The sequence below is a fragment of the Hyperolius riggenbachi genome, chromosome 12 (assembly GCF_040937935.1).
Source record: "Hyperolius riggenbachi isolate aHypRig1 chromosome 12, aHypRig1.pri, whole genome shotgun sequence".
Lineage (NCBI taxonomy): Eukaryota > Metazoa > Chordata > Amphibia > Anura > Hyperoliidae > Hyperolius > Hyperolius riggenbachi.
In genome coordinates this window covers 7423753-7450575 of record NC_090657.1, presented here as the reverse complement: position 1 = coordinate 7450575, position 26823 = coordinate 7423753, and the positions used below count along the sequence as shown (strand labels likewise).

At 41.6% G+C, this 26823-nt stretch overlaps 1 protein-coding gene across 2 annotated transcripts in view; it reads left to right on the top strand.

The window, feature by feature from the left end:
* Positions 1–8352: 8352 nt before the first annotated feature.
* The window catches only part of UNC13D (unc-13 homolog D), a 218722-nt gene continuing 200251 nt past the window's right edge, over positions 8353–26823 (top strand). For both annotated transcript variants that reach the window (XM_068261959.1, XM_068261960.1), the window contains exons 1-2: positions 8353–8404; positions 9950–10127. The gene's annotated coding sequence lies outside the window, so the exon portion shown is untranslated. The remainder of the gene's footprint in view (positions 8405–9949; positions 10128–26823) is intronic.

The following is a 26823-nucleotide window of genomic DNA, read 5'->3' as shown; positions in this document are numbered from 1 at the left end:
TTGATTCTGTACCGATACGTACCTTCCTGTTGCCGAACCTTGCCTGCCTGACCATTCTACTCATCAGTGGGCCCTCGCCACTGATGAGGTGTTAGCTACACCAGCTCCTCTGGTGAAACAGTTCTGCTAGGCCGCAGTACAACTTTAATTGCCTGCTCCTCAGGTAATCTGTCATTGTAGTATTACTGTATCCCTTTGCCTGCAGTACTTCCTGAATCACCCACTCCTCGGGAGATTCAGCCTCTTCAGTTTTGTTCTCCAGCTTGCTGGAGCCTGTACGCTAGTGCATGATTGGTGTACCGTTATTGCCTCACCAGCCCCTCTGGTGAGGTCTCATTGAACTATTGGAGTTGCGGTTGCACCAAATAACTACACACTCAGCTCTTGTCTGCTATACTGGTATTATTGGTGATTCTGCAGATCACACATAATCGGGTATAGCGTCTGCATTATTGGTGATTCTACAGATCACCACATAATCAGACATCTGAGCTAAGACACCCAACCGTTACAATTATACACTCTTGTGTATTCATGTATTGTCGAGAGGCTAACAGTCTAAATAATCTCGTGGTTAGATATTGTTGAATTAAACATTTCTGTTTCATTTTCTGTTGGTTCAGCAAACAATTTGTTACAAAATGCTGTGGAACTTCTTGATCTTGTTGCCTATAGTCTGACTGTAATCTGAGACTATTCGATCACATTAGGTTTATGCTGACAAGATGTTACAACGTACAGTTTATACGTATTGGACATCAGAAGGAGGTACATACATTTTTTTGCAAATATAATCAAATGTCCTTCAGATGCATTAATTACAAGAGGATATCAAAAGAACGGATAAACAAGAATGCATTTGGCAGTCGTGCGAAAATTTCCTGGTACCGCATAGTAAAGAGGAACTCCAGTGAAAATAATGTAGTAAAAAAAGTGCTTCATTTTTTACCATAATTATGTATAAATTATTTAGTCAGTGTTTGCTCATTGTAAAATCTTTCCTCTCCCCGATTTACATTCTGATATTTATTACATGGTGACATTGTTCCTGTGGGCAGGTTATGTAGCTGCTCCTAGCTGTTTTGGCCGTTAGAGACAGCTGTAATCAGCTATTTCCTGTCTGTGAACATTGTTACATTGTGGCAGTTTGCCCAGAGTACCGCGGTACTCAGAGCTTCTTGTGGGAGGGGTTTCAGCACAAAATCATTCATACAGCGCCCCCTGATGGTCTGTTTGTGAAAATCATTATATTTCTCATGTAAAAGGGGGTATCAGCTACTGATTGGGATAAAGTTCAATTCTAGGTTGGAGTTTCTCTTTAAGTATGTATTATATATCTTTGAGCTAGAAGATGTATAATAAATAATTCAATTATTACCTAATCAAGTATGTTTTCAAGAAAAAAAAAGAATCCTTTCCTCCTGTCCCTCCCATAATGTGTGCATATGCAGTGCGTATACCTCTTCAGCCATGCTGCCCGCCAGTGAAGTATGCTGCCTGGCCTGTCCGAAGGCGGGGCACCTCTGCACATGCAGGTCAGTTCCAGGAGTTCCATGAGGGTATTGTACATCAGTATAACACTTCCAGAGGCTGGACTGCGCATATAGCCATTTGTGTATACTTAGCAAGTGAAGTGTGGTCCGCTATTAGTCGAGGAGCAGAAATGCAGACATCAAACCAACAAACTTTGATTCCGGTGATACCTTTAAAGAAAACCTGTAACGAAGAAAACCTCCCCTGGGGGGAACTCACCTCGGGTGGTGGAAGCCTCCAGATCCTATCGAGGCTTCCCCTGTCCTCTTCGGTCCCACGGCGGCGGCGAAAATCCTCTCGGAACGGCGGCGATGTAAATATTTACCTTCCCGGCTCCAGTGCAGGCGCAGTATCGGCTCTCCGCTCGGAGATAGGAAGAAATAGGCGATCTCTGTCGGTCCGCTCTACTGTGCAGGTGCAAGTCTCCTGCAAGTCTCCTGTGCCTGCATAGTAGAGCGGACCCGACAGAGATGAGCTATTTCCACCTATCTCTGAGCTGAGAGCCGCAACAGCGCCCCCGCTGGAGCCAGGGAAGGTAAATAAATCAGCGCTTGTCAGCCTTGTGGAGGGAGGATTCCGGGACACTTCGGGGGAGCCAGCGCTGGATTGCCTGCAGCTACAGGGGAAGGAGAAGCCTCATTGGGACCCTCAGGCTTCCCCCTCCCGAGGTGAGTATCCCCCAGGGGAACTTTTTATTGTTACAGGTTCTCTTTAATGACTAACTGTCCATGGTTTATTGCTAGCTTTCCAAACGTTATGTTTCAAAGGCTTGCAATAAACCATGGACAGTTCGCCACCTTCAGGACAGAAGCAATTTTCCCCTGTCAGCGCTCCTCCCATTCATTCGCCAATAACTTTATCACTACTCATCACACGTATATGATCTCGATCTTGTTTTTTCCCTCCACAAATTAAGGTCTTTGTGAGCGATACTTGTTTTCAGTAATTTTCGATGCATTTTGAAGACAAATACACACAAAAAAAGAAAAAAAATACACTATTTCTCCAATTCCATTCCCTATAGTTTTAAAATAAGCAATGCTACTATAAATAAAACCCACACATTGTATTTGCCCGTTAGTCCCGGCTATCACAACATTTACATTATGTTCCTAGTACAATGTTTGTCGACAATATACAGTATTATTTGGAAATAAAGGGGTATTTTTTCCTTTGGGTTTTTTTTTGTGTTCCATCAATTGTAAGCCCTTATCTACTAACATTCATATAATTAAATCCCTTCCAAAAACTCAGTTACCAAGCAAACAATTTAAAATATTAAAAATAAATAAATAACAACAACAAAAATCCATTCATAGTTGCCTTAGAAACTTTTCTTTTTTTAACCACTTCACAACTGAGAGGTTTTACCCCTTCAGCATCCGAGCAATTTTCACCTTTCAACGCTCCTTCCATTCATTCGTCTATAACTTTATCATTACTTATCGCAATGAAATGAACTATATCTTGTTTTTTTCGCCACCAATTAGGCTTTCTTTAGGTGGGACATTATGCCAAGAATTATTTTATTCTAAATGTGTTTTAATGGGAAAGTAGAAAAAATGTGGGAAAATTTTATTATTTTTCAGCTTTTGGCCATTATAGTTTTTAAATAATGCATGCTACTGTAATTAAAACCCATGAAATGTATTTGCCCATTTATCCCGGTTATAAAACCGTTTAAATTATGTCCCTATCACAATGTTTGGCTCCAATATTTTTTTTTTTTTTTTTTTGTAACACTTTTTTTTATTAAGTTCAAAGGCATATGTCAACAGGTACAAGAGGTATATTCGTACAAGATAGAACAATCTTACCCTCAATTCCTATGGTATAAAAGATTATACAAAGTTGAAGAACTTGTTTACATCCATGAGTATTGACAATATCATAATTAAATGCGGTAGAAGAACAGTGTCCTTATGTAAGGTAGTTTCAAGTCTCTGAAGTTAGTTTCAAGAGGTTATACCTATATGCAGATGGACGTCCGTTGATGGTGTACCTAAATTGGGGGAAGATTGGATAAAAAAAAAAAAAAAACAAGTGTACCAAGGTCCATAGGTCATCGCTTAATTTGTTTGAGTCTAATTGAATGACAATGACCCATAACGGTAGGAACAATAAAAAATAAAAATAAAAATAAAAGTAAAAATAAAAATGAAAAGAGAACAGAAACAGGTATAAATACATCATTTGAAATGAGCAGGTCGGATCCCAGGTCTTAAGCGGAGAGTGGTAGGTGGTATACAGCCAAGGTGACTTATTGCCCTACGTTCCAGGGTGGTAAGGGGGGGGGGGGGAGAGTTCTAATTCTATCAGCCATTATCTAAATAGAGTTCCCATGGGCCCCAGATCTTATTGAATCGGTCCTCTGTGTCCCGAAGGGAGGCGGTTAATTGCTCCATAAGTTTGGTCCACTTAATCTTTGCTAGGACTTCCGACAATTCGGGAGGGGCTATTTTTTTCCAGTTAGAGGCTATAGAAAGCCTGGCTGCAGTGAGGATGCGGATTATTAATATTCTCTCAAATTTTCGGGCTTGGGGGATGGATTTACCAAGCAACATGAAAATGGGATTAGCGCCAATATTTTATTTGGAAATAAAGGTGCATTTTTTTTCAGTTTTGCGTCCATCTCTAATTACAAGCCTATAGTTTATAAAGTAACAGTGTTATACCCTCTTGACATAAATATTTAAAAAGTTCAGTCCCTAAGGTAACTATTTATGTATTTTTTTTAATTGTATTTTTTTTTTTTAATTACAAAAAATAATAATTGGGGAGTGTGGGAGGTAATGAGTTAATTTTTAATGTATAGCTAATGTATTTGTATATGGAAAATGCTTTAGGGTGTAGTTTTACTATTTGGCCACAAGATGGCCACAGTGAGTTTTTGTTTATGCGACCTGCAAGCGTACAGGAAGTACGCTTGCAGGAAGTTCAGGGAGGCTGGGCAACTTTTTTTTTACAATGATCGCCCTGCTTCTCATAGAAGCAGCTGATCATTGCGGGGGGTTTAGATCAACGAACTGGAAAGGTTTTTCCCGTTCATTGATCTCCGTGCGAGCGGGCGGCAGCGTGCACAAGCGCGGGGGCACGCGGACGAGCGAGCGGGAGCGCGGACAGCGGCGGGAGCGGCGTCAGGTACGGATTTCTCCGTCCCTTGGTGGTAACAGGGTGGAAAAAGGGACGGAGAAATTCGTACGGCTGGGGGTAAAGTGGTTAATATGTATGTTATTGGTATTTACTGGTTTGTTTGTTTTTTTAATACAAAATCTGTGCAGGGTAATTTCACTTTTCCCCACTAGATGGCGATAAACACTGCTTGGCTTACAAAGCAGTGTTTTAACGTTAATGAAGTAAAAAAAAAGTTACATTCTTAGGGCTGGTTCACACTGGCAGTTTTGTGGCGTTTAACGCGGCGTTTCAGACGTGGCGTTTTTTGGGATCTACCGTCGTCCCATTCAAGTGAATGGGAGCGTTTAGAGCTGGTTTTCATGAAAGCCTGGAGGTTGATCCCGGCGTTGCATCTCGTCTTGAAAGCAACATGCAGCTTTCAGAGTCGGTAAACGCCAGGAAACAATAGCAGAGACCAGAATTGCTAGCCTTGAATGCTTCCTAAAAGCCTTCAAAAGCTAGCATCTAAACATTGCCATTTAAATGCCGGTGTTTGAACGTGTTGCAGAGCGAAAGCTCAGCAGAAGCCCTTATGAATGGACATGGCCTCTGATTGGGGTCATGTCCATTCATCACAGGCATTGCAATTGGTTCAGAGAAGCTTTCTTTCTCTTCCCCAATCACCGACGCGGAAAACCGCTGGGGTGCATGGGCCTCGGCCCGCGTACCCCGGTGGTTCTCTTGTTTGCAAACTGGATGAGAATTCTCATCCAGTTTGCCTTTAGCTGCGCCTATCTGGACAAAAATACTCATCCAGATAGGCTTAAAGAGACTCTGAAATCTCTAAAAAAAGTCTTTTTATTTCAAAAATATGTTTAATATGTTATCCCTAACTAAACCACTGCATTCTCGACGCTTTAAACTATCGAAATCCCCCCAAACTCCCCAGGGGGCAATCCGGGCAGAGCTTCCGTGTGAGGTAGAGCTATGAGCCGCATCCCTGCCTCTCAGCACGTCTATCAGCGGCGGATCTCCGCCTCTCCCCCGCCCCTCTCAGTCTTCCTTCACTGAGAGGGGCGGGGGAGAGGCGGAGATCCGCCGCTGACAGACGCGTGTGAGGCAGAGCTGCAGCTCATAGTTCTGCCTCACACGGAAGCGCTTAGGGCAGCAAAATCCACAACATTCTTAGGGAGGGAGGGTGAGTTAGGGGGGATTTAAATAGTTTAGGGCAGCGGGAATGCAGCGGTTTAGTTAGGGATAAAATATTAAACATATTTATGAAATAAAAAGACGTTTTTTAGAGTCTTCAGAGTCTCTGTAAGTGGTAAAAGGTCTCTCCGGAATCAACGTTTGTTGGTTTGATGTCTGCATTTGTACATTTATACATACAGCACATGGGCGTGGTGTAATGACTAGAGATAGTCAGCGATATGCTAATAATTCTGTCTTATGCTGGGTACACACGGTACAAGTTGCTGGCAGAATTATCTGCCAGATCGATTTTTTTCCAACGTGTCCGATCTGAATTACTATCGATTTTCTGGTAAATCTGCCAGAGAATTGTAGCATGTGTACCAGGCAAGACTCCCTAACACTGCAGGGTGGCCTCCTGAGCGCCTCCCAGTGGCTGCAGCTCTTGAGCGCTTTGAGTCCGACAGGAGAAAAGCGCTATACAAATGTTCGGATTATTATTATATTATTATTATTACCCAGCATTATGCACAAATTTAATGTAAATTGTATGCAGTGTGGAATTTGCTCAATCAAAATTGGCAAGGAATGCGTTTCACTGGCCCTATTACAGCTATTACAAGCTGCATACAATATGGATTCGGTTCTGCATGCAAGTTTGAATTATTACTCAGTGCCCATCTCTATCAGCGGTGCAACTAGAAATCACTACCCCCCCCCCCCGCAAACTTTGGATGCCCCCCTCCCCATTTCCTGAGAACCAATGTAATTAAATTGGCTAGTGGAGATAAAAACAGATAACAGTGAAGTACTGCACACATTTTCTCTATCAGTTACATGAGCTTCTGTGATAAAATGTGCATGTTTTTACACATACAGACCCACATGGGGCTAGATTCACTAAACCGTGATAACTCAAATATCACACCTTGTCAAAGATATCACGTTATCCAAAGTTATCACACGTTATCAAAGTTAACTTACCTTATCAGAGTAGTATAGCGAGCGCTATGAACCCGCAGGACCTCAGGGCAGGACGAGTGCCATTGCCAATTAGCAGGCAAAAGTTCGTAGCGCTCGCTATGCTACTCTGATAAGGCATGTTAACTTTGATAACGTGTGATATCCTTGATAAGGTGTGATATTTGTCTTATCACGGTTTAGTGAATCAAGCCCGTGGTATGTAGAAAACACATACAGGAAATCGACAGAGGAGTGTGCTCCCAGCCTCAGCTTATTACACTCACTCTGTCCATCTCTGATGGAGTAGAACCGGCTCTGCAGCCTTCCCCAGCATCACTGCAGTACACAGCACTTGAAGAGGGGTAGAGAGGTTGGGGGCTGGGAGCTGTACACAAGAACCTGCTGCACACTGAATAGGGACTGTCTTCAAAGCTTTGTCTTCAAAACTTTGCATGATTCTGTATCAGTGGCTGAGCAGATGCAGTCATTAGAACAATTGTGCAGAGAGCAGAAAGCTTTTGCTCTCCGACGCGTGCCCTTAGTTGTCAGTCTCTCAGGACAGCGAAAGGAAACCTTTCTCCCCACAAGGTCCCCTGCAGCTTCTATCTCCCCCCCCCCTGCAGCTTCTACCCCCCCCTCTTTCCTCTCCCTGATTTACATTCTGAAATGTATCACTGGTGGTGACAGCTTTAGTTCTGCCAGGTGATCTGTATGGAATGTTTGTTTCTGAGAGTTCTATACGCAGAGGGAGATATTGCTTGCTTGGCAGTTGGAAAAAAGACATTATTTCCCACAATGCAACAAGGTTCACAGACAGCAGACTGTCAGGACCATGGCCATGACATCACACTGTGGGAGGGATTTCACCACAATATCAGCCATACAGACCTCCCTGATAATCTATTTAAGAAAGGGCAAAGATTTCTTTTCTGGGAAAGGGGTATCAACTATCAACTACCGGTGATAGGAATGAAGTTTAATCCTTGATTAAATATCCTTTTTAAAGCAGATCCAAGATGAAAAACTAACTATAACAAGTAACTTGAATATATATCTTATCTAAAATTTAGATAGTTTACTGAGCAAATCTAGCTGCAAACAGCTTCAATAGTATATGATTACTTCTTCCTGTGCTACAATGACAGCAGCCATGTTCTGTTTGAAAACATTACACACAGGCACGCTGATCTGCATCTCCAGCCCTCAGCCTCAGTAATACTTCCCTCTCCTCCTGTCCAGACTGAGCTCCCATAAGCCCTTGCTACTGTCTGAAAATGCCAAGGCACTCTGAAAAGCTGTGGGCGAGGCTTGTTTAGTTTATAGGGAATTGGAGTATTAAAACAAAACAAAAAAGGATTTGGCTTGAGGAATGCCCTATAAACTATATGAAAGGAACGCAATTACGCAATGAGTAAAAGCTTATCTCGGATCCACTTTAAGCTACCAAGCTGTTAGGTATCCTGAACAGAAGCAGTTGTGTCATGCTCAATACAACTTAATAAATGTAGGCTTGTAGGCGTTTATCTACTGTGCTAAAGACCAAAGTCCATGAGAGTGCATATAAGCTGCAGCAGCGACTAGTGCATCTGGTGTTCAATAACAGGTACGAGTTTTTCAATCTTTCAGAAGCAAAATTAACAGCAGAGGATATCTTTGTCTTTTGAGGAACAAACAAAACAAATAGCAGATTAGGAAATCAGTGAAGTTATTCTACATACTGCATCTTAAATACATTTAAAACTCATATAATGTTTGGAATCACTAGGTGTGTTTTTAAATAGAAGCTAGCAAGATGAGAAATGAATTTATTTTTAGCAAAACTGTATATACACAGATAAGCCAAAGCCTGGGGCGTAGCAATAGGGGGTACAGAGGTTGCGACAGCATCGGGGCCCCGAAAGGGCCCTCCCTCAACTGCAGTATTAGCTCTCTATTGGTCCTGTGCAGGTAATAATCACTTCTATAGATACTTTGAATAGTGGTAATCATTAACAAACTGTTCCCCACCCCCTTCTTGTATCTCTGACACTGTAGTTGCCATTGGCAGGTTTTGGTGCGCCGTATCAATTGTTACGTATAGAGTGCTTGGGGGCCCCAATGTAAAACTTGCACTGGGGCCCACAGCTCCTTAGCTACGCCACTGGCCAAAGCATTGAATCCACTGACAGGTAAAGTGATTAAGACACCACAGTGCGATAGCCTCATAGGTATATCACTACCAGGGCCGGGCGGAGGCAGAGGCGAGAGAGGCTCCAGCCTCAGGGCGCAGTGTAGGAGGGGCGCACAGCTCACTTAGCTATCATTCTCTTATTGGGCCTGATTCACAAAGCGGTGCTAACAGTTAGCACCCTGGTGAAAAGCCCTTTATCACGCCTAAACTCAGTTTAGGCATGATAAGTTTAGGTGTGATAAGTTTAGGTGTGATAAGTTTAGGCATGATAAGTTTAGGTGTGATAAGTTTAGGCATGATAAGTTTAAGCACCAACTGCGTTAGCACCGTAGTGCACAGCTGATCAAAAGTTTTGCGCTAGCAAAGTCTGGTGCACTTCGCATAGAGTTTAATGGCGCTGCTTTGCGTGCGGGACTTTGCACGCTATCTACACTTATCTAAACTTAGCATGCCTAAACTTATCACACCTAAACTTTTCACACCTAAACTTATCACGCCTAAACTGGCTTTTCACCAGCGTGGTGCAATGGTTATCATGCCTAAAGTCTCTAACTGGGTTAGCACCGCTTTGTGAATCGAGCCCATTGTGTTTGAAGCAGACAGAAATAAGAAAAGGGGATACATGGCAGTGACTGCAAGCCAGATAACTAAAGATTAAGGTGTTGGGGGCCCTGGGGAACCTCTTAGTCTAATAGCAAAAAGTGTGACTGCTGGGGTGGGAGGGATGGAGGGGCCTCTTAGTCTAATAGCAAAAAGTGTGACTGCTGGGGTGGGAGGGATGGGGGGGCGCACTTTGGCGTCTCAGCCTTGGGTGCTGGAGGACCTTGTCCTGGCACTGATCACTACATCTGCGACAGTGTGGTGGCGGTTTTGTGCAATGCAATGCAACAGACCGCCCCAAGTGTAAAGTTGCCCTATGTGTTATGATGATGACCTGTCTCTCTCATTATTAATTGTCTTTTACTCACCATTTTATAGCAACATATTACCATCTGTAGTATGATACTGGTCAAGTAATGCTCACAAGGATCTGGTACCACAGTGTCTTCCAGAACTACGTTTATGCAGCTAGACAGAGATGTAAGTAATCAGGGGAAGTTAGAATTTGGAAGCAACAACTTTCAAGACCAACCTCCACCACTGCTACAGAACAGCTGTAAGTTGTTAACCCATATCTTGTTTTCTGCCAATCTGAAATGTCGATTACTACTTACCTTTCTACCATTCCAAAATATTTATTGAATTTCAATAGAGAAAAAACTGGAGGTATTTGGTTGTTCTAAAACGTTTGACTGATACACACACACACACGCACTGACGCACGCACTGACGCACGCACAGACACACACTTTTTTTTATAAGGCCTCATGCACACTAGGGACGTTGCTGTACGCTTTTCACAGTGCATTGCCCTGTGCGCTTTGCTATGTACAGTTTTTTGCATTGATTCTAATGTAACAAGTGTTAGGGCCTGATTCACAAAGTGGTTCTAACAGTTAGCACGCTGGTGAAAAGCCCTTTATGTGTGATAAGTTTAGGGGCTCGATTCACCAAGCGGTGCTAACCCAGTTATCACGCCTAAAGGACTTTAGGCGTGATGACCTCTTCACCACTGAGTTAGCACCGTTTTTGCCTGCACTTCGCGCGAAGTTATCGCGCGTAAAGTTTTGCGCGCGCACCCGCACAGGCGCGCGCGCAAAGTCCCATAGGGTTTAATGGGCGCATCGCGCGAAGTGCGGGGCGCTTCGCGCGCACGCACGCGGGAGCGCGCGCAAAACTTTACGCGCGGAAACTTCGCGCGAAGCCCTTCTTATCATGCCTAAAGTGACTTTAGGCGTGAAGAGGGCCTTTTCACCACGGTGCTAACACTTTGCACCGCTTGGTAAATCGAGCCCCAGGTGTGATAAGTTTAGGCATGATAAGTTTAGGTGTGATAAGTTTAGGCATGATAAGTTTAAGCACCAACTGCGTTAGCACCGCAGTGCACAGCTGATCAAAAGTTTTGCGCTAGCAAAGTCTGGTGCACATCGCATAGAGTTTAATGACGCTGCTTTGCGTGCGGGACTTTGCACGCTATCTACACTTATCTAAACTTAGCATGCCTAAACTTATCACACCTAAACTTATCACGCCTAAACTGGCTTTTCACCAGCGTGGTGCAATGGTTATCACGCCTAAAGGGCTCGATTCACAAAGCGGTGCTAACCCAGTTAGAGACTTTAGGGGCCTGATTTACAAAGCGGTGCTAACAGTTAGCACCCTGGTGAAAAGCCCTTTATCATGCCTAAACTCAGTTTAGGCATGATAAGTTTAGGTGTGATAAGTTTAGGTGTGATAAGTTTAGGCATGATAAGTTTAGGTGTGATAAGTTTAGGCATGCTAAGTTTAAGCGCCAACTGGGTTAGCACCGCAGTGCACAGCTGATCAAAAGTTTTACGCTAGCAAAGTCTGGTGCACTTCGTATAAAGTTTAATGGCGCTGCTTTGCATGCGGGACTTTGCAAGCGATCTAAACTTATCTAAACTTAGCATGCCTAAACTTATCACACCTAAACTTATCACGCCTAAACTTATCACACCTAAACTGGCTTTTCACCAGAGTGGTGCAATGGTTATCATGCCTAAAGTATTTTAGGCGTGCTAACTGGGTTAGCACCGCTTTGTGAATCGAGCCCTAGGGGCTCGATTCACCAAGCGGTGCAAAGTGTTAGCACCGTGGTGAAAAGGCCCTTATCACGCCTAGGGCCTGATTCACAAAGCGGTGATAACTCAGTTATCACGCCTAAAAGACTTTAGGCGTGATAACCTTTGCACCACACTGGTGAAAAGCCAGTTTAGGCGTGATAAGTTTAGGCATGATAAGTTTAGGCATGATAAGTTTAGGCATGCTAAGTTTAGATAAGTTTAGATCGCGTGCAAAATCCTGCACGCAAAGCAGCGCCATTAAACTCTATGCGAAGTGCACCAGACTTTGCTAGCGCAAAACTTTTGATCAGCTGTGCACTGCAGTGCTAACCCAGTTGGTGCTTAAACTTATCACGCCTAAACTTATCACACCTAAACTTATCATGCCTAAACTTATCACACCTAAACTTATCACACCTAAACTTATCATGCCTAAACTGAGTTTAGGCATGATAAAGGGCTTTTCACCAGCGTGCTAACGGTTAGCACCGCTTTGTGAATCGAGCCCCTAAAGTCACTTTAGGCATGATAAGAAGAAACTCGCGCGAAGTTGCCGCGCGTAACACCCGACGCTTCGCGCGAAGCTCCCATTAAGCCCTATGGGACTTTGCGCGCGCACTCACGCGCGTACGCGCGAACGCGCTTACGCGCGGCAACTTCGCGCGAAGAGCAGGAAAAATCGGTGATAACTCAGTGGTGAAAAGGTCATCACGCCTAAAGTCTTTTAGGCGTGATAACTGGGTTATCACCGCTTTGTGAATCGAGGCCCAGGTGTGATAAGTTTAGGCATGCTAAGTTTAGATAAGTGTAGATAGGGCCTGATTCACAAAGCACTTCTAACAGTTAGCACCCTGGTGAAAAGCCCTTTATCATGCCTAAACTCAGTTTAGGCATGATAAGTTTAGGTGTGATAAGTTTAGGTGTGATAAGTTTAGGCATGATAAGTTTAGGTGTGATAAGTTTAGGCATGCTAAGTTTAAGCGCCAACTGCGTTAGCACCGCAGTGCACAGCTGATCAAAAGTTTTACTCTAGCAAAGACTGGTGCACTTTGCATAAAGTTTAATGGCGCTGCTTTGCGTGCGGGACTTTGCAAGGGATCTAAACTTATCTAAACTTAGCATGCCTAAACTTATCACACCTAAACTTATCACACCTAAACTGGCTTTTCACCAGCATGGTGCAATGGTTATCATGCCTAAAGTCTTTTAGGCATGCTAACTGGGTTAGCACCTGTCGGGCGTTTTGTCAATGTTTGTATAACTTGTTTAAAAATAAATATAAAATCAAAAATGTAAATGTAACGCTCCTGGGAAAATAGGAGGAGCTAAAATACAAACATACGCCTAACTGTGTGAGCTTGTTTTCCGAGGTTTTACAGTACTGGTTTAAACATGCAAATAAATGTGGACCAATTTATAAAAATATCAATTTAATATCGAATAAATATTACAATATCAAAACAATATAATATTGCACTTTTGATATAAAACAAACTCATAAGGTCATTCTTATAATAAGCAATGAGCTGGATAATAATTTCAGTAAAACATCAAAATGTTATTATACTTAATCACCAAATACAAAAGGCTTAAACCATTCAGCAGTCAATTCAAATACAGTGCATAGATGTGACTCCTCAAATATGGCCGTCGGCCCTGTTACTCAATTTACCACAGGGTCTCTGGAGACAAAATGGATGAATTGAACGACAACAAAATGGCTGTTATCAAAATCAAAATGGCTGCTATCAAAAACAAAATGGTGGCTATCAAAAACAAAATGGTGGCTATCAAAAACAAAATGGTGGCTATCAAAAGTCAAAATTGCGCAGTCCAAAATCAAAAATGCGCTATCCAAAATAAACTGGCTGATGTCAGCTATACCATTCAATATGACAAATTTAGGATGACTCAGTGGATCTGACGACTGGGCGTTGCCCCACAATCGCTATGCAATCAACTATAAATGACAGGAATTTTCCCTCTGTCTACACTTTAACCTCCGCTGGCCTGTGTTACTACACAGAGCAGGCGGGTAAAATACATATAATTTTGGAATAAAATATCTATTGAGTCGTCCTAAACTTGGTTAGGTGTGGATTGCACATGCTGCGGCAAAGTATCAAAATATCTAGAGGAGGTAGCTTGAAAGGTCTAGTTTTTTTATCCAAGACTGAGTTAAACAGCCAGTTATCAATGAACATATGGTAGAACTTAGGTGAGTTGTTTCCAACTTGCAACTTTGGAAAAGCTCACCCCTTTTTAAAATATCAACCAATGAAATTCAATCAATACATCATATGTTCAGATATTCTGCGCTGTAATAAGCCGTCTAACTAACAAGAAAATCAGAACTGGGTTCAAGTATAGTCACCAAGATGGCCTCTGGGCGTGTTCCTCTTAGGCGTGGCTGTGTTCAGATGGCATGAATCCTCTATGTCCTGGTCTGCTCAGATCTCTTGATGGTCTGATTCTTTTTGATCCATCATTGCATGACCCCTCTCATCTTATTCCCCTCACTACCTATGGTCCTGCCCAGGAGATTAAATCTTCTAGCCTATCACTGGGCAGTGGGAGTGACCAATGGGAGCTTTCTGTGACTAATCTTTAACCCAAGTGTAATACTGGCTTTCACCCTTTGTAGGTGCTGTTGGCTAACTAATCACAGACTTACTGGGATATTTGGCAAACTAAAAACAAAAATCATGTTTTATTATAACCCAACAGCGAATAAATCAATGTTATAATTCCTCTATGGATAGCTGACCTTGCTGGAATCACTGGTTATTATTTATTATACAGTGACCTTTTCTACCATATTTAAGATAGATTGGATTTGATCCAAAAATCATTGGCATGCTTAAAACCACCATGGATCTCTCATTATAACACATTGTGCTTGTTAGCAGGGTTTTATATCTCTAACATTATTGTTTAACATACAACACTGGTAAACATATAGCATTTCTATATCATTCTGGATATATTCATTCAAATAATCTTTATATTAATACATATACAATGCCATAACCTTTTTTATATTCATTCTTAATTGTTATGCAATGATGCATACATGTGCTGTCTGTTTTCTTAACCTAGATGGGGAATTGTAATATAACTTTATGCTTTTTAATATGAACTATTGCTGACAGCACAGTCAATATATTTCCCAAGCTCTGTTTTTGTGTCTGAACCTTGGAAACACATACATTGTGCAAGGAAAACAACCCCCATCCAAGGCTTCTATGCATTAAATACAGCCAGGTCTGAGCCATTGTTTACAAAAACTGGTTCATTTACCGACAAAAGCTAGTTAAGGTCTGGTCTGTCTCTTTCATTGTCCTAAGACTCTTCTTGTTTGGCAATTGTTTGGTCAAACAAGGTACTTGTCTGCTTCCATTGTTCAAGTAAGGTGAATGAGATTACCTATTGCAAATAGCACTCAGCTGACTGCCTGTTATTCCCAACTAATCTTTCTAGAGGGACACATACTGTGCAATTCAGTATTACTTGGCAATATTATATCGCCATATGAAAATATGCTCTGCCTTTCTCAATGATCAATGTATATATTAACCTACAATCACCATACATTAAAAAGTCTTTGTCTCCTGTACCTTAGGGGAAGGAAATTAATTAGGTTTTATTCCTATTTGATCATACACAATTCAGTTTATCGGGGAAAACAATGTTCCGCCATATGGACATCTCGACACATCCCCCTTTTCTTTTGGAATGTTCCAGGGTGTGACCATTTCAAAAGAACAACAAGGATTATTAAACGTTTTACGTTTTCTTCATTCCCGTGGGAACGCGTTGTGAATAACCTTTGTTTTGTATTGGTAATCCAAGTATGAAAGGGAAAAATGGACTTTAAAACATTGTCTTCATCACATTGAAGTTCATGTTTCACGCTTCAAGAAAAATAAATTTGGCAAATGATACTCTTGCTGTAAACAAACAGGTTTCCTCTTGCTGCAAAGGTAGCAAACAGCAACTGTAACAGCGATGAACTGCTTTGGCCTTTGGTTCAAACAAAAGGATTTTCCGGATCTGCTTCAAGATTTGAATAACTCACTCCTGTGAGTATCTGGTGTGGAACAGGTATCAGACTTGCATCTCCATCAAATGGACCTCGGATACATCAGCTCGTCATTCAACGACACATCGCGGGTTTAGGCTCATCTGGACCCTCTAGGATAGGAACATCTATCTGGTCATGATGAACTCCGCGGTATCTGGTAACATCACGGATGCTGGATCTGGCATCATTCGTGGCTCGGCACTCTTCCCCAAGATTAGGACTGCGTAAAGGATGGCAATCATCAGGTGGGGCATCTTTGCGCCGGATTGGAATCTTTGTGTCTAGTGAAGATTAAATGCATCATTAGGTATACCTGTCAGGAGAAAAATAATTTGTTAGCACACATTTCCAGATTGCTCAATTCTTCGCAACTGTGAGCTAGGGTGACATATACGCAGTTGATTAATATGCACCCATTTTTCAACAAAGTCATCCCCCTTAGGGATCTTAACCTTATACACTACAGGAGACAACTTATCGGTGATTGGATATGGACCTTTCCATGAAGGGAGGAATTTCTTTTCCTTTACCTGGTCTCTGGCAAAATTATACAGATAAACTTTGTCGTCCACCTGATACTCCTTTTGGGTAGTTTTGAGGTCATAGTACGTTTTCGTACTGACTGCGGCTTTTTCAATGTTTCTTTGAGCAAATGCGAAGGCATGCTGGAGGTGCTTTCGTAAGTTCTCCACGTATTGATGTGCAGTAGTTGCATTCATCAAGTTGTGATCTGTGGTTTTGTAAAGCAAATGCTGGGGTAACACCATCTTTCTACCTGTGATCATCTCAAATGGAGAAAGTTTGGTTGCTGCGCTTGGAGTAGCTCTAATAGCCATAAGAACTAGTGGCAGCTTGACATCCCAGTCTTTACCTGATTCGCTAACAAATTTTTTCAGGATATTTACAATGGATTGATTGTAACGCTCCACTCCACCACTAGAGGCTGGTCGGTAAGCTATGTGTAGCTTCCGTTGTACCCCTAGGATTTCCCACATTTTGGTCATTACTTCACTGGTGAAGTGACTTCCGCGATCGGATTCGATGCGCTGTGGAAGACCAAATCGGGAAAATATGTGGTTAATGAGCAGTGATGCGCACACACTGGAACTGCATGTTTTACTTGGTAGACATTCTACCCATTTAGTGAACAGGCATGTTACGGTTAACATATACCGGTTTCCTTTTGAGGACGTTGTTACTGGACCAATAAAATCGATCTGGATGTCTGACCATGGCATAGCTATGCCTCTTTTCATCAGCGGTGCCCTGTGAGTGGGACCTTGTGGCTGGAATTGAGGGCATATCAAGCACCCTTGACAATATGTCCTGACATCCTGTAACATGTGTGGCCAGTAAGCGTAGTCTCTTAATAACTCATACGTTATTTTCTCTCCTCGATGACCAGCTGTCGGGGCATCATGAGCATGTTGCAACATCAAACCCCGATATGCTGCGGGTACTACCCATTGCGTAATACCATTTTTCGAGGTTCGTATCAGCGATCCATCCTGTAATGAAAATTGTGACACACCTTTCATCAGAATGCGTAATTCTTCGTTGTCACTGCAGTCTTCCACGGTGATGGGATAATCCTGTGGACTTTCAATATGTTTATAAAACAAACCAATTATGGGATCCCCCTTTTGGCTTGCAATGAGATCCTCACTAGGAGAATCTTGACTCCACATTGCTACACTGGGTTGAGACTCCTTTTGGGCCTGCCCCCTAGTGGTGACATTTACTTCGATAGTTCCCATGAGGTCATTGATATCGAAGATTTCACCATCAATGGCTGCTTTCTTAGCGAGGGAATCTGCTAGATCGTTCCCATCTTTATCAGCGCCAGGGTGTTTCGAATGACCCCTTACCTTTTTCCAATAAATGGTAAGGTCGTGGGTATTAACCAGTTCATCAATTTTACAAAACAATTTACCATGTTTGACTGGCTTTTTGTTACTCCTTGTCATGCTAGTCCTTTTCCAACTGGGAAAATATTCCACAAAACTGTTCCGAACATACTCAGAATCTGTTATCAAAACAAATTCCTTAAGGTCATGTTCGATAGCCATTTGTATAGCTTTATACACGGCAGCGAGTTCTGCGACCTGGCTACTTTTGGGACCAATTTTGTATCCCGCAGATATCTCTGGAAATATGTTATTCCATACGATACCGATACCTGCAACCAGCATCTTTTCATCTCCTTCTGTGTGAAAAGAACAGCCATCAACATATGCACATGGTAGTGATTTGCAGTACTCCTCTTCATAGGATTTATATGGAGATAGAGATTGCTCTTCCAGAAAATCGTTTTCTGGTGGCTCATCTTTATGTTCCACATGAGAGCAATCATGGAGTTCAGCTAATCCTTGAGCAACTGGATTTTTAGTATCCTGTTTATATTTGATTTCCAGTGGCCATCCCATTAGGGACATTGTCCATGCCGTTATCCTACTGTTTGACAGGTTACCTTCTTTTATTTGGTTACTTTGCAAATATTGTAGTGATTGGTGTGCAGTTTCTACAATGATCTTTTCACCTTGAATAAAACTTCTGAAATATTGCAAAGCCCACACAGTTGCTAATAATGCCTTCTCGCAATTATTAAATTTGATTTCAACTGGTGATAGTGATTTACTGGCATAAGCAATTATTTTATTCAGTCTTTCTTGCTTTTGGAAAAGAACTGCACTTACACTCTTGTCGGTAAAACCTGTTTCAACATAGAAGGGTTTACCACCTTCAGGATAAGCAAGGCATGGGGCCTGTATGAGTTTTGTTTTAAGCTCAGATACAGCTTGTTCATGGCACTCATTCCATTCCCATTGTACTCCTTTCTTTAGTAACTGCAATAGCGGCTTTGTAATCTCAGCATAGTTATCTATGAACTTGCGAGAATAATTCATCATCCCCAGGAATGATCTCAGTTCCTTGAGATTTGTGGGGGACCTTGTATTTTTGATTGCTTCCACTTTCTTTTTCTGTGGAGTAATTCCTTCTGCAGTAATTTCATGTCCTAGGAAATTTACCTTAGATCGGCACCATTGAGCTTTCTGTAAGGAAAGTTTAACACCTGCTTCTCTTAGTTGATTTAATACATATCTCAACTCTGAAATATGTTCCTCAAAGATTGTACTTTTGATAAGGATATCATCGACATAAGTTAGGGTACCTCGTTCTGCTGCATCAGGCATTGCTTTGTGCATAAACACAGCAAATTCGTGGCCTGCGTTGATGTATCCGAAAGGCGTCCGGGTCCACGCAAATTGTCTATTACCGAATGTGAACGCCAGTTTGTATTGATCCCTTTCATCCACTTTAATTGTCCAATATCCTTGTGCGCAGTCAAGGGCTGTGAATATTTTAGACCCTTGGATTTGCGCCAAGCATTGGTCAATGTATGGTACGGGCCAACCAGACATGTAGACACGTTTGTTTAGTTGTCTCAAGTCTGAGCATAGACGGAACTGACCATTTGGTTTAAGAACTCCGAGTACTGGATGATTGAAGGAACTGTGTACTGGTCGGATAATACCTTTCTTTTCCAGGTTCTTAACTATTTCCGATAGTGACTCGTAGGCTGCTAGCGGACGTCGATATTGTTTGATAAACACAGGGGGTGCGTCTGGATCAGTCAGGATTCTCGTAACATGCAGGTTAGTTTCCCCACAGTCATAAGAGTCCTTGGCAAACATCTCCTGGAAATCCCAGAATAGTTGCCTTAGCTGCTGTCGTTCTGATTCATTAGAACATCCATCAGATATAGAGAGCTGTTCTTCCACCCGTTCCTGAAATTCTGGGAAAATCTCAGGTTGACCTACCTCATAAGCTTCTTCAAGCCTATTAGTTAAGTCATTTGGGGTGTAACATGCTTGATCCTTACCCTGCTGGAGTGTTTGATACTCACTTTCATTGATCTCATGGTTAAAAATCAATGATGTTTCCTCGACATGACATGTACCTTCCTCAGGACTGAAAGGATAAATAGAGTGTATGCTGAACAATCCTTCAGGTGTTGAGAAATATTGTTGGTCCACTATTTGTTCTTCTGTCAAATATTCATCAGGTATTATTCCAATGACTTCATTTTGGAATCCAAAAGTGTAATATTCTGAGTCAATGGCTAAGCCAATCATTGTATCCTCCTGTAACGTGATACTATGAGGGCTCATGTTTTGCATGACCATATATAATGGTTCCTGATGAATATTTATTAGGGGAATTGGTTTTACCTTCAACCCCAATTGTTGCATCCGATTGGATAAACAAATCAATGCATCTGCATTTCTCATCTTTTGCCCCTTCCTTACTCGAATGGGTAAGAGAAATGATTTACAACCTTCAGGGATTTTTACTTTTTCAGCGACAGTGATTTCCACTGCATATGGTATTCGCTGTCCCCATCTCAGGGCTTGTTCTCTATCCTGGAATTCCTCTGGGTTTCCGGATAATTTGGACCACAGAACATTATTGACCAGATCAACCTGTATGGCAAATCGGTGAATAATGTCGTTTCCTAAGTACATTTGGTACTGTGGTTCCTTTAACACACTGAAGACGTGTTTTGCAGATTTGTTTCCTAGAGACACAGATAAGATGCATTTTGCAATTACATTATGACTCTGGTTATCGTTATCCAGATCGTGGATCCATTCCTGTGTAGAGATAAATTTGATTACCTGAGGGTCGGTAACCTGCTTCAACAGTCCTAGGCTTATGTAGCTGGCCTCAGATTTGAGATCCAACTTGGCATATTTTACCCGAGCAATATTATTTACCTGCACGGGAACCAGCACAGTATCATTGATTTTCTCGATTTCAACCAATGCCTGTGTATGCTTGGTTATGCCTGCCACTTCCTGGTTTCCCCCTTTAAAGGAAATAGTTAACACATCCTCTTCAAGGACTATCTTTTCAATCTTATCCTTTCGGATATTTATGATGTGAAAAGCAGTGTTAGCATTTTCCTCGGGTTTACCGTTTTTCAGGATAGTGACTTCTGGTATCTGACTGTTCCGGAAATGGATTTCAACAGAGTTAGGCCTTTCCTCAATCATATGGCAGCTGCGTTGCAATTGTGCATTGCTGGAGCGCTCAAAAGCAATTGGAGTATTGACTTGAGCCCATATTGCTTCATTAATGAAGTCAATTATGGAATTTAGTCGTTTGAGTAAATCGATTCCAATGATCAATCTATCATATGGAAGATCAACAATCAAAGTTGGATGTTTAATGATCTTTTTACCGATCTTATATGTCAGCCAGGATGTGCCTTTTACTTGTAAACTATTACCACCAACGCTTATCAGCGCACCGTCAAAGGCTTTTAATCTTGGCTTCCTTTGTGATGAATCCAAGATCTGCTGGTAATAGTTAAAAGACAGAATAGTAACCTGGGAACCGGTATCCAGTAAACCTGGGATCGGTCCGATACATCCATCTTGTAGATGGGTATCGATAAAATACCGGCCATCTACCTGTTCAAGATTGCAAAGAAAATTGGAATGTTTTTCCATTTGTTGCTTCAGAGAATGATCTCTCTGCAGCGTCAGGGTATTAGGAACTTGTTCCTCCTGATTCCGCCTGCAAGGCATTTGGGTTCCCATGGATTCTACCAATGGGACAATCTGAACAGAGGGTACTTCACGCTCTGGCTCAAATGACATAATATCACCCATTTGTGGTGGAATATCAAGAACATTAGACTTCCCTTCCTTGACCTGGGGTAGGTCGGTACATTGCACATCATTTTCATTACTCGTATTTAGTATTGCCATATCCATTTCCGTATAGTGATTTGTCTCGGTTTCCTTTAATTGGCAGAGCTGGGCCCTGCCTCCCCAGCTAAAAAATCCTCATGCTGTCTTCCTGCAGATCCCTGAGCCAACTTACCCATCATGTCACTCAATTTGTTCACTTGATCAACAAGCTGATCAAACCTATTAGGTCGGCGAGGGTTCTGGTTCCTGGGATCTTGGCCTCGATTCATCAACACTTAGCAAATTTGTTAACAACAGTTTGGTAAAATACCGAATTTGTTAACTTCATTTCAGGATTCATCAAAGTTATCTACAGCTGTTAGCGAACATTCGGTAACGATTCGGTAACGATTCGCTAAAACGGAATAAAGTGCAATTCATGAAAAAGAAAGTGGGCGTGGTTTAGCGTTACATTTAGGATTAGTTATCTCCTTCACTGCTCTGTCGTTATTCCTGTCAGATCATTGCTGACAGAGAAGATGGAGCCATTTGAAGTGGTTATGTATCAGCTGAGAGTGATTCAAAGGCGCAGAAGGGCAAGAATAAGGTCTGCAACCATATAAATTTGTAAGAGAATAGATTTATTTGCTATAACACGACATCTGCATTTCTCTTGAATCATCTTGTAAGAGAGCACAAGCAGTGTCAGGGTTAACTAATTTTGCTAGCTGCACTATATTTTTTTAGAAAAGGCTCCTATCAAATTGTGGGATTGTCCCAACCACTTCCAGAATCCTGGTCCAGGTGTAAAGCCCTATTCAGAATGTTGCTACGTAGTGCTCAAAGGACTGCCTTTTACCCACAATTCCATGGGAATCTTATGGCCTTGTGTTAAAGTACCGCTGTAAAATGGAAATATCGACACGTTACCGAATGGTTACCGAATTGTTATCGAATTCACACCGAATGAGGAAAAACCTTGATGAATACAACTAGAAATCGCTAAACTTCGAATTCGGTAATTTAACAAACTGGAAAAAGTTATCTCAAAGAGAATGATGAATCGAGGCCCATATCTGTTCCCTGCGGGTGATCCACTCCTAGGTGAGTTAGGTGGTGATCTACCCCTAGGTGAATTAGGTGGGTGCTGTCTCCTTTCCCACTGCTGTCTGGGTCGGTTATCCCACTGTCTATATCTTTGGGGACGTCTGTACCCCTGGGGTTCTCTATATCCCTGGTAACCTCTATACCTTTGACTACCCTGGTTTCCTTGGTAACCCTGGTATCCTTGATACCTGCGATTGAACCGAGGACGGTAGACCTGGTTCTCAGAACCTGAGCTATCCCTATCTGACCCTTTAGGATTTTGTGGTCTGTTTTGATTAGGGTTTTGTTGCTGTCTTTGGCCCTGCTGGATAGGTACTTTTGCAGGAGGTATTTTCTTCTGTTGGGATTCAAGGTTTAGGTCCGCTTTCACTTTGGTTTCTTCTACTCTGTGCTCTGGGTACTTTCTGTTGTTCCTCCCACTTACGTTGGAACTCCCACTGATATTGAACAGCAGTGTCGCTGAGGTAACCATTTTCTCTAGGGAGTTTCCGAAGTCTAACTCATTGGCCATGCTTAACTTTATTTGGGTAGGCAATGCATCGTAATATGCCTGTTTAAAATCAAGAGACTCCCAGTTAGGATTCCGATATGCCAAACTGTAAGAGTTTTTTAGCACAGAAAGGAATTCTCGGGGGCTCTGATCGGGTCGACAAGTAAGTCGATACACATCTCGTTTTGCTTCTGAGATAGTGCGATACGGCCCAAACTCCAGCTTCACTTCGTGTGAAACTGCTTGCCATCTAATGATACCTCGCTCCTTAAATGAGGTGAAATGGTGGCGGTATCTGTCATCAAAAACCCATGGGAGAAATCTGATTTTGTCTGCTTCAGACAGATTTAAAGAGTCCATAGTGGATTCATACAACTCCATGTGGGATGCTATTTGCGCTGAACCCTTTTTAGTGAACTTTGGCACAGCGGTGTTTAAGAATTTTATGATGCTGGCCGAGCTCTGTTTTTCTTGGGGGTACTGATTATTTCCCCTATTTGACTCCCCCCTATACGTACCTTTCCCCCTTCTTGGGATAGGGCTGGATTCTCGCTTTCTCTCCTCAGCCTCCAATTCATCTGAATCAATATCAGCAAGGGAGTCGTGACCTTTATGGGAATCATCATACCTAGGGGCCCTCATTTGCATATCTCTCTCTGGAGAGGAATCCAAATGTTGATCTTTAGGGACCCTTGTACTGTCATCGATTATGGTATTCATAGTCTTACATACCGTCTCCATACGATCCAACATGCCTTGCCATTTTAGGTCATATGGAGTGAGTATTGGCGGGCAAGGGCTGGATGATCTATCGAGTCTACCTGCCTGTTGGATTTTGAAGTACTGCTGTTGTAGTTCTTCAAAATCCTGTTTAAGTCTGCGATGCGCTTCACGATTCCGTTCGGCGTCTCTTTCCAGACTTTTGATCGCTACCTCCCTGTCTGAAATATTAATCATTAATTGGTCTCTATCAGCCCTTATAATTTGAAGATCTGATTCCACATCCCGTAACTGGGAGTTCAATGATTGGACGTTTCCCTCTGTTCCTTGCAATTGGGATCTCAACTGTACAATCTCTTTTTTCCTAGATTGTGCAAGAATATCTACCTCTAATAACCCATATAACACAGAGGGTAGGGCGCCTAACAACCTCTTCTTCAGTTCGGAATCCGAGGTTATTGTGATCATACATGAAAGATAGTGATCCACCATACCTTTAGATTGAAATATACAATCAGCTTCCTGTTTTACACTTTTCCTCATTCTGCCTATCCATTCATCTACTTCCTCATTATATTTTAGTTGTATAAATATAAATTCCACAATTTTTCGGAACGTCTGTTCCAAATGCAGTTCTGAATCACTACCTGTAGCACTCATGATTCAATAGCCAATGCAATAAAACCAACTCAATAAAACGTTTTTACACTGTTTAAACCAGTAATGGAAAGTAAACGGATCTCGCTGGGGCCTCCAATCTTATGTCGGGCGTTTTGTCAATGTTTGTATAACTTGTTTAAAAATAAATATAAAATCAAAAATGTAAATGTAACGCTCCTGGGAAAATAGGAGGAGCTAAAATACAAACATACGCCTAACTGTGTGAGCTTGTTTTCCGAGGTTTTACAGTACTGGTTTAAACATGCAAATAAATGTGGACCAATTTATAAAAATATCAATTTAATATCGAATAAATATTACAATATCAAAACAATATAATATTGCACTTTTGATATAAAACAAACTCATAAGGTCATTCTTATAATAAGCAATGAGCTGGATAATAATTTCAGTAAAACATCAAAATGTTATTATACTTAATCACCAAATACAAAAGGCTTAAACCATTCAGCAGTCAATTCAAATACAGTGCATAGATGTGACTCCTCAAATATGGCCGTCGGCCCTGTTACTCAATTTACCACAGGGTCTCTGGAGACAAAATGGATGAATTGAACGACAACAAAATGGCTGTTATCAAAATCAAAATGGCTGCTATCAAAAACAAAATGGTGGCTATCAAAAACAAAATGGTGGCTATCAAAAACAAAATGGTGGCTATCAAAAGTCAAAATTGCGCAGTCCAAAATCAAAAATGCGCTATCCAAAATAAACTGGCTGATGTCAGCTATACCATTCAATATGACAAATTTAGGATGACTCAGTGGATCTGACGACTGGGCGTTGCCCCACAATCGCTATGCAATCAACTATAAATGACAGGAATTTTCCCTCTGTCTACACTTTAACCTCCGCTGGCCTGTGTTACTACACAGAGCAGGCGGGTAAAATACATATAATTTTGGAATAAAATATCTATTGAGTCGTCCTAAACTTGGTTAGGTGTGGCTTGCACATGCTGCGGCAAAGTATCAAAATATCTAGAGGAGGTAGCTTGAAAGGTCTAGTTTTTTTTATCCAAGACTGAGTTAAACAGCCAGTTATCAATGAACATATGGTAGAACTTAGGTGAGTTGTTTCCAACTTGCAACTTTGGAAAAGCTCACCCCTTTTTAAAATATCAACCAATGAAATTCAATCAATACATCATATGTTCAGATATTCTGCGCTGTAATAAGCCGTCTAACTAACAAGAAAATCAGAACTGGGTTCAAGTATAGTCACCAAGATGGCCTCTGGGCGTGTTCCTCTTAGGCGTGGCTGTGTTCAGATGGCGTGAATCGTCTATGTCCTGGTCTGCTCAGATCTCTTGATGGTCTCATTCTTATCGAATGACCCCTCTCATCTTATTCCCCTCACTACCTATGGTCCTGCCCAGGAGATTAAATCTTCTAGCCTATCACTGGGCAGTGGGAGTGACCAATGGGAGCTTTCTGTGACTAATCTTTAACCCAAGTGTAATACTGGCTTTCACCCTTTGTAGGTGCTGTTGGCTAACTAATCACAGACTTACTGGGATATTTGGCAAACTAAAAACAAAAATCATGTTTTATTATAACCCAACAGTGAATAAATCAATGTTATAATTCCTCTATGGATAGCTGACCTTGCTGGAATCACTGGTTATTATTTATTATACAGTGACCTTTTCTACCATATTTAAGATAGATTGGATTTGATCCAAAAATCATTGGCATGCTTAAAACCACCATGGATCTCTCATTATAACACATTGTGCTTGTTAGCAGGGTTTTATATCTCTAACATTATTGTTTAACATACAACACTGGTAAACATATAGCATTTCTATATCATTCTGGATATATTCATTCAAATAATCTTTATATTAATACATATACAATGCCATAACCTTTTTTATATTCATTCTTAATTGTTATGCAATGATGCATACATGTGCTGTCTGTTTTCTTAACCTAGATGGGGAATTGTAATATAACTTTATGCTTTTTAATATGAACTATTGCTGACAGCACAGTCAATATATTTCCCAAGCTCTGTTTTTGTGTCTGAACCTTGGAAACACATACATTGTGCAAGGAAAACAACCCCCATCCAAGGCTTCTATGCATTAAATACAGCCAGGTCTGAGCCATTGTTTACAAAAACTGGTTCATTTACCGACAAAAGCTAGTTAAGGTCTGGTCTGTCTCTTTCATTGTCCTAAGACTCTTCTTGTTTGGCAATTGTTTGGTCAAACAAGGTACTTGTCTGCTTCCATTGTTCAAGTAAGGTGAATGAGATTACCTATTGCAAATAGCACTCAGCTGACTGCCTGTTATTCCCAACTAATCTTTCTAGAGGGACACATACTGTGCAATTCAGTATTACTTGGCAATATTATATCGCCATATGAAAATATGCTCTGC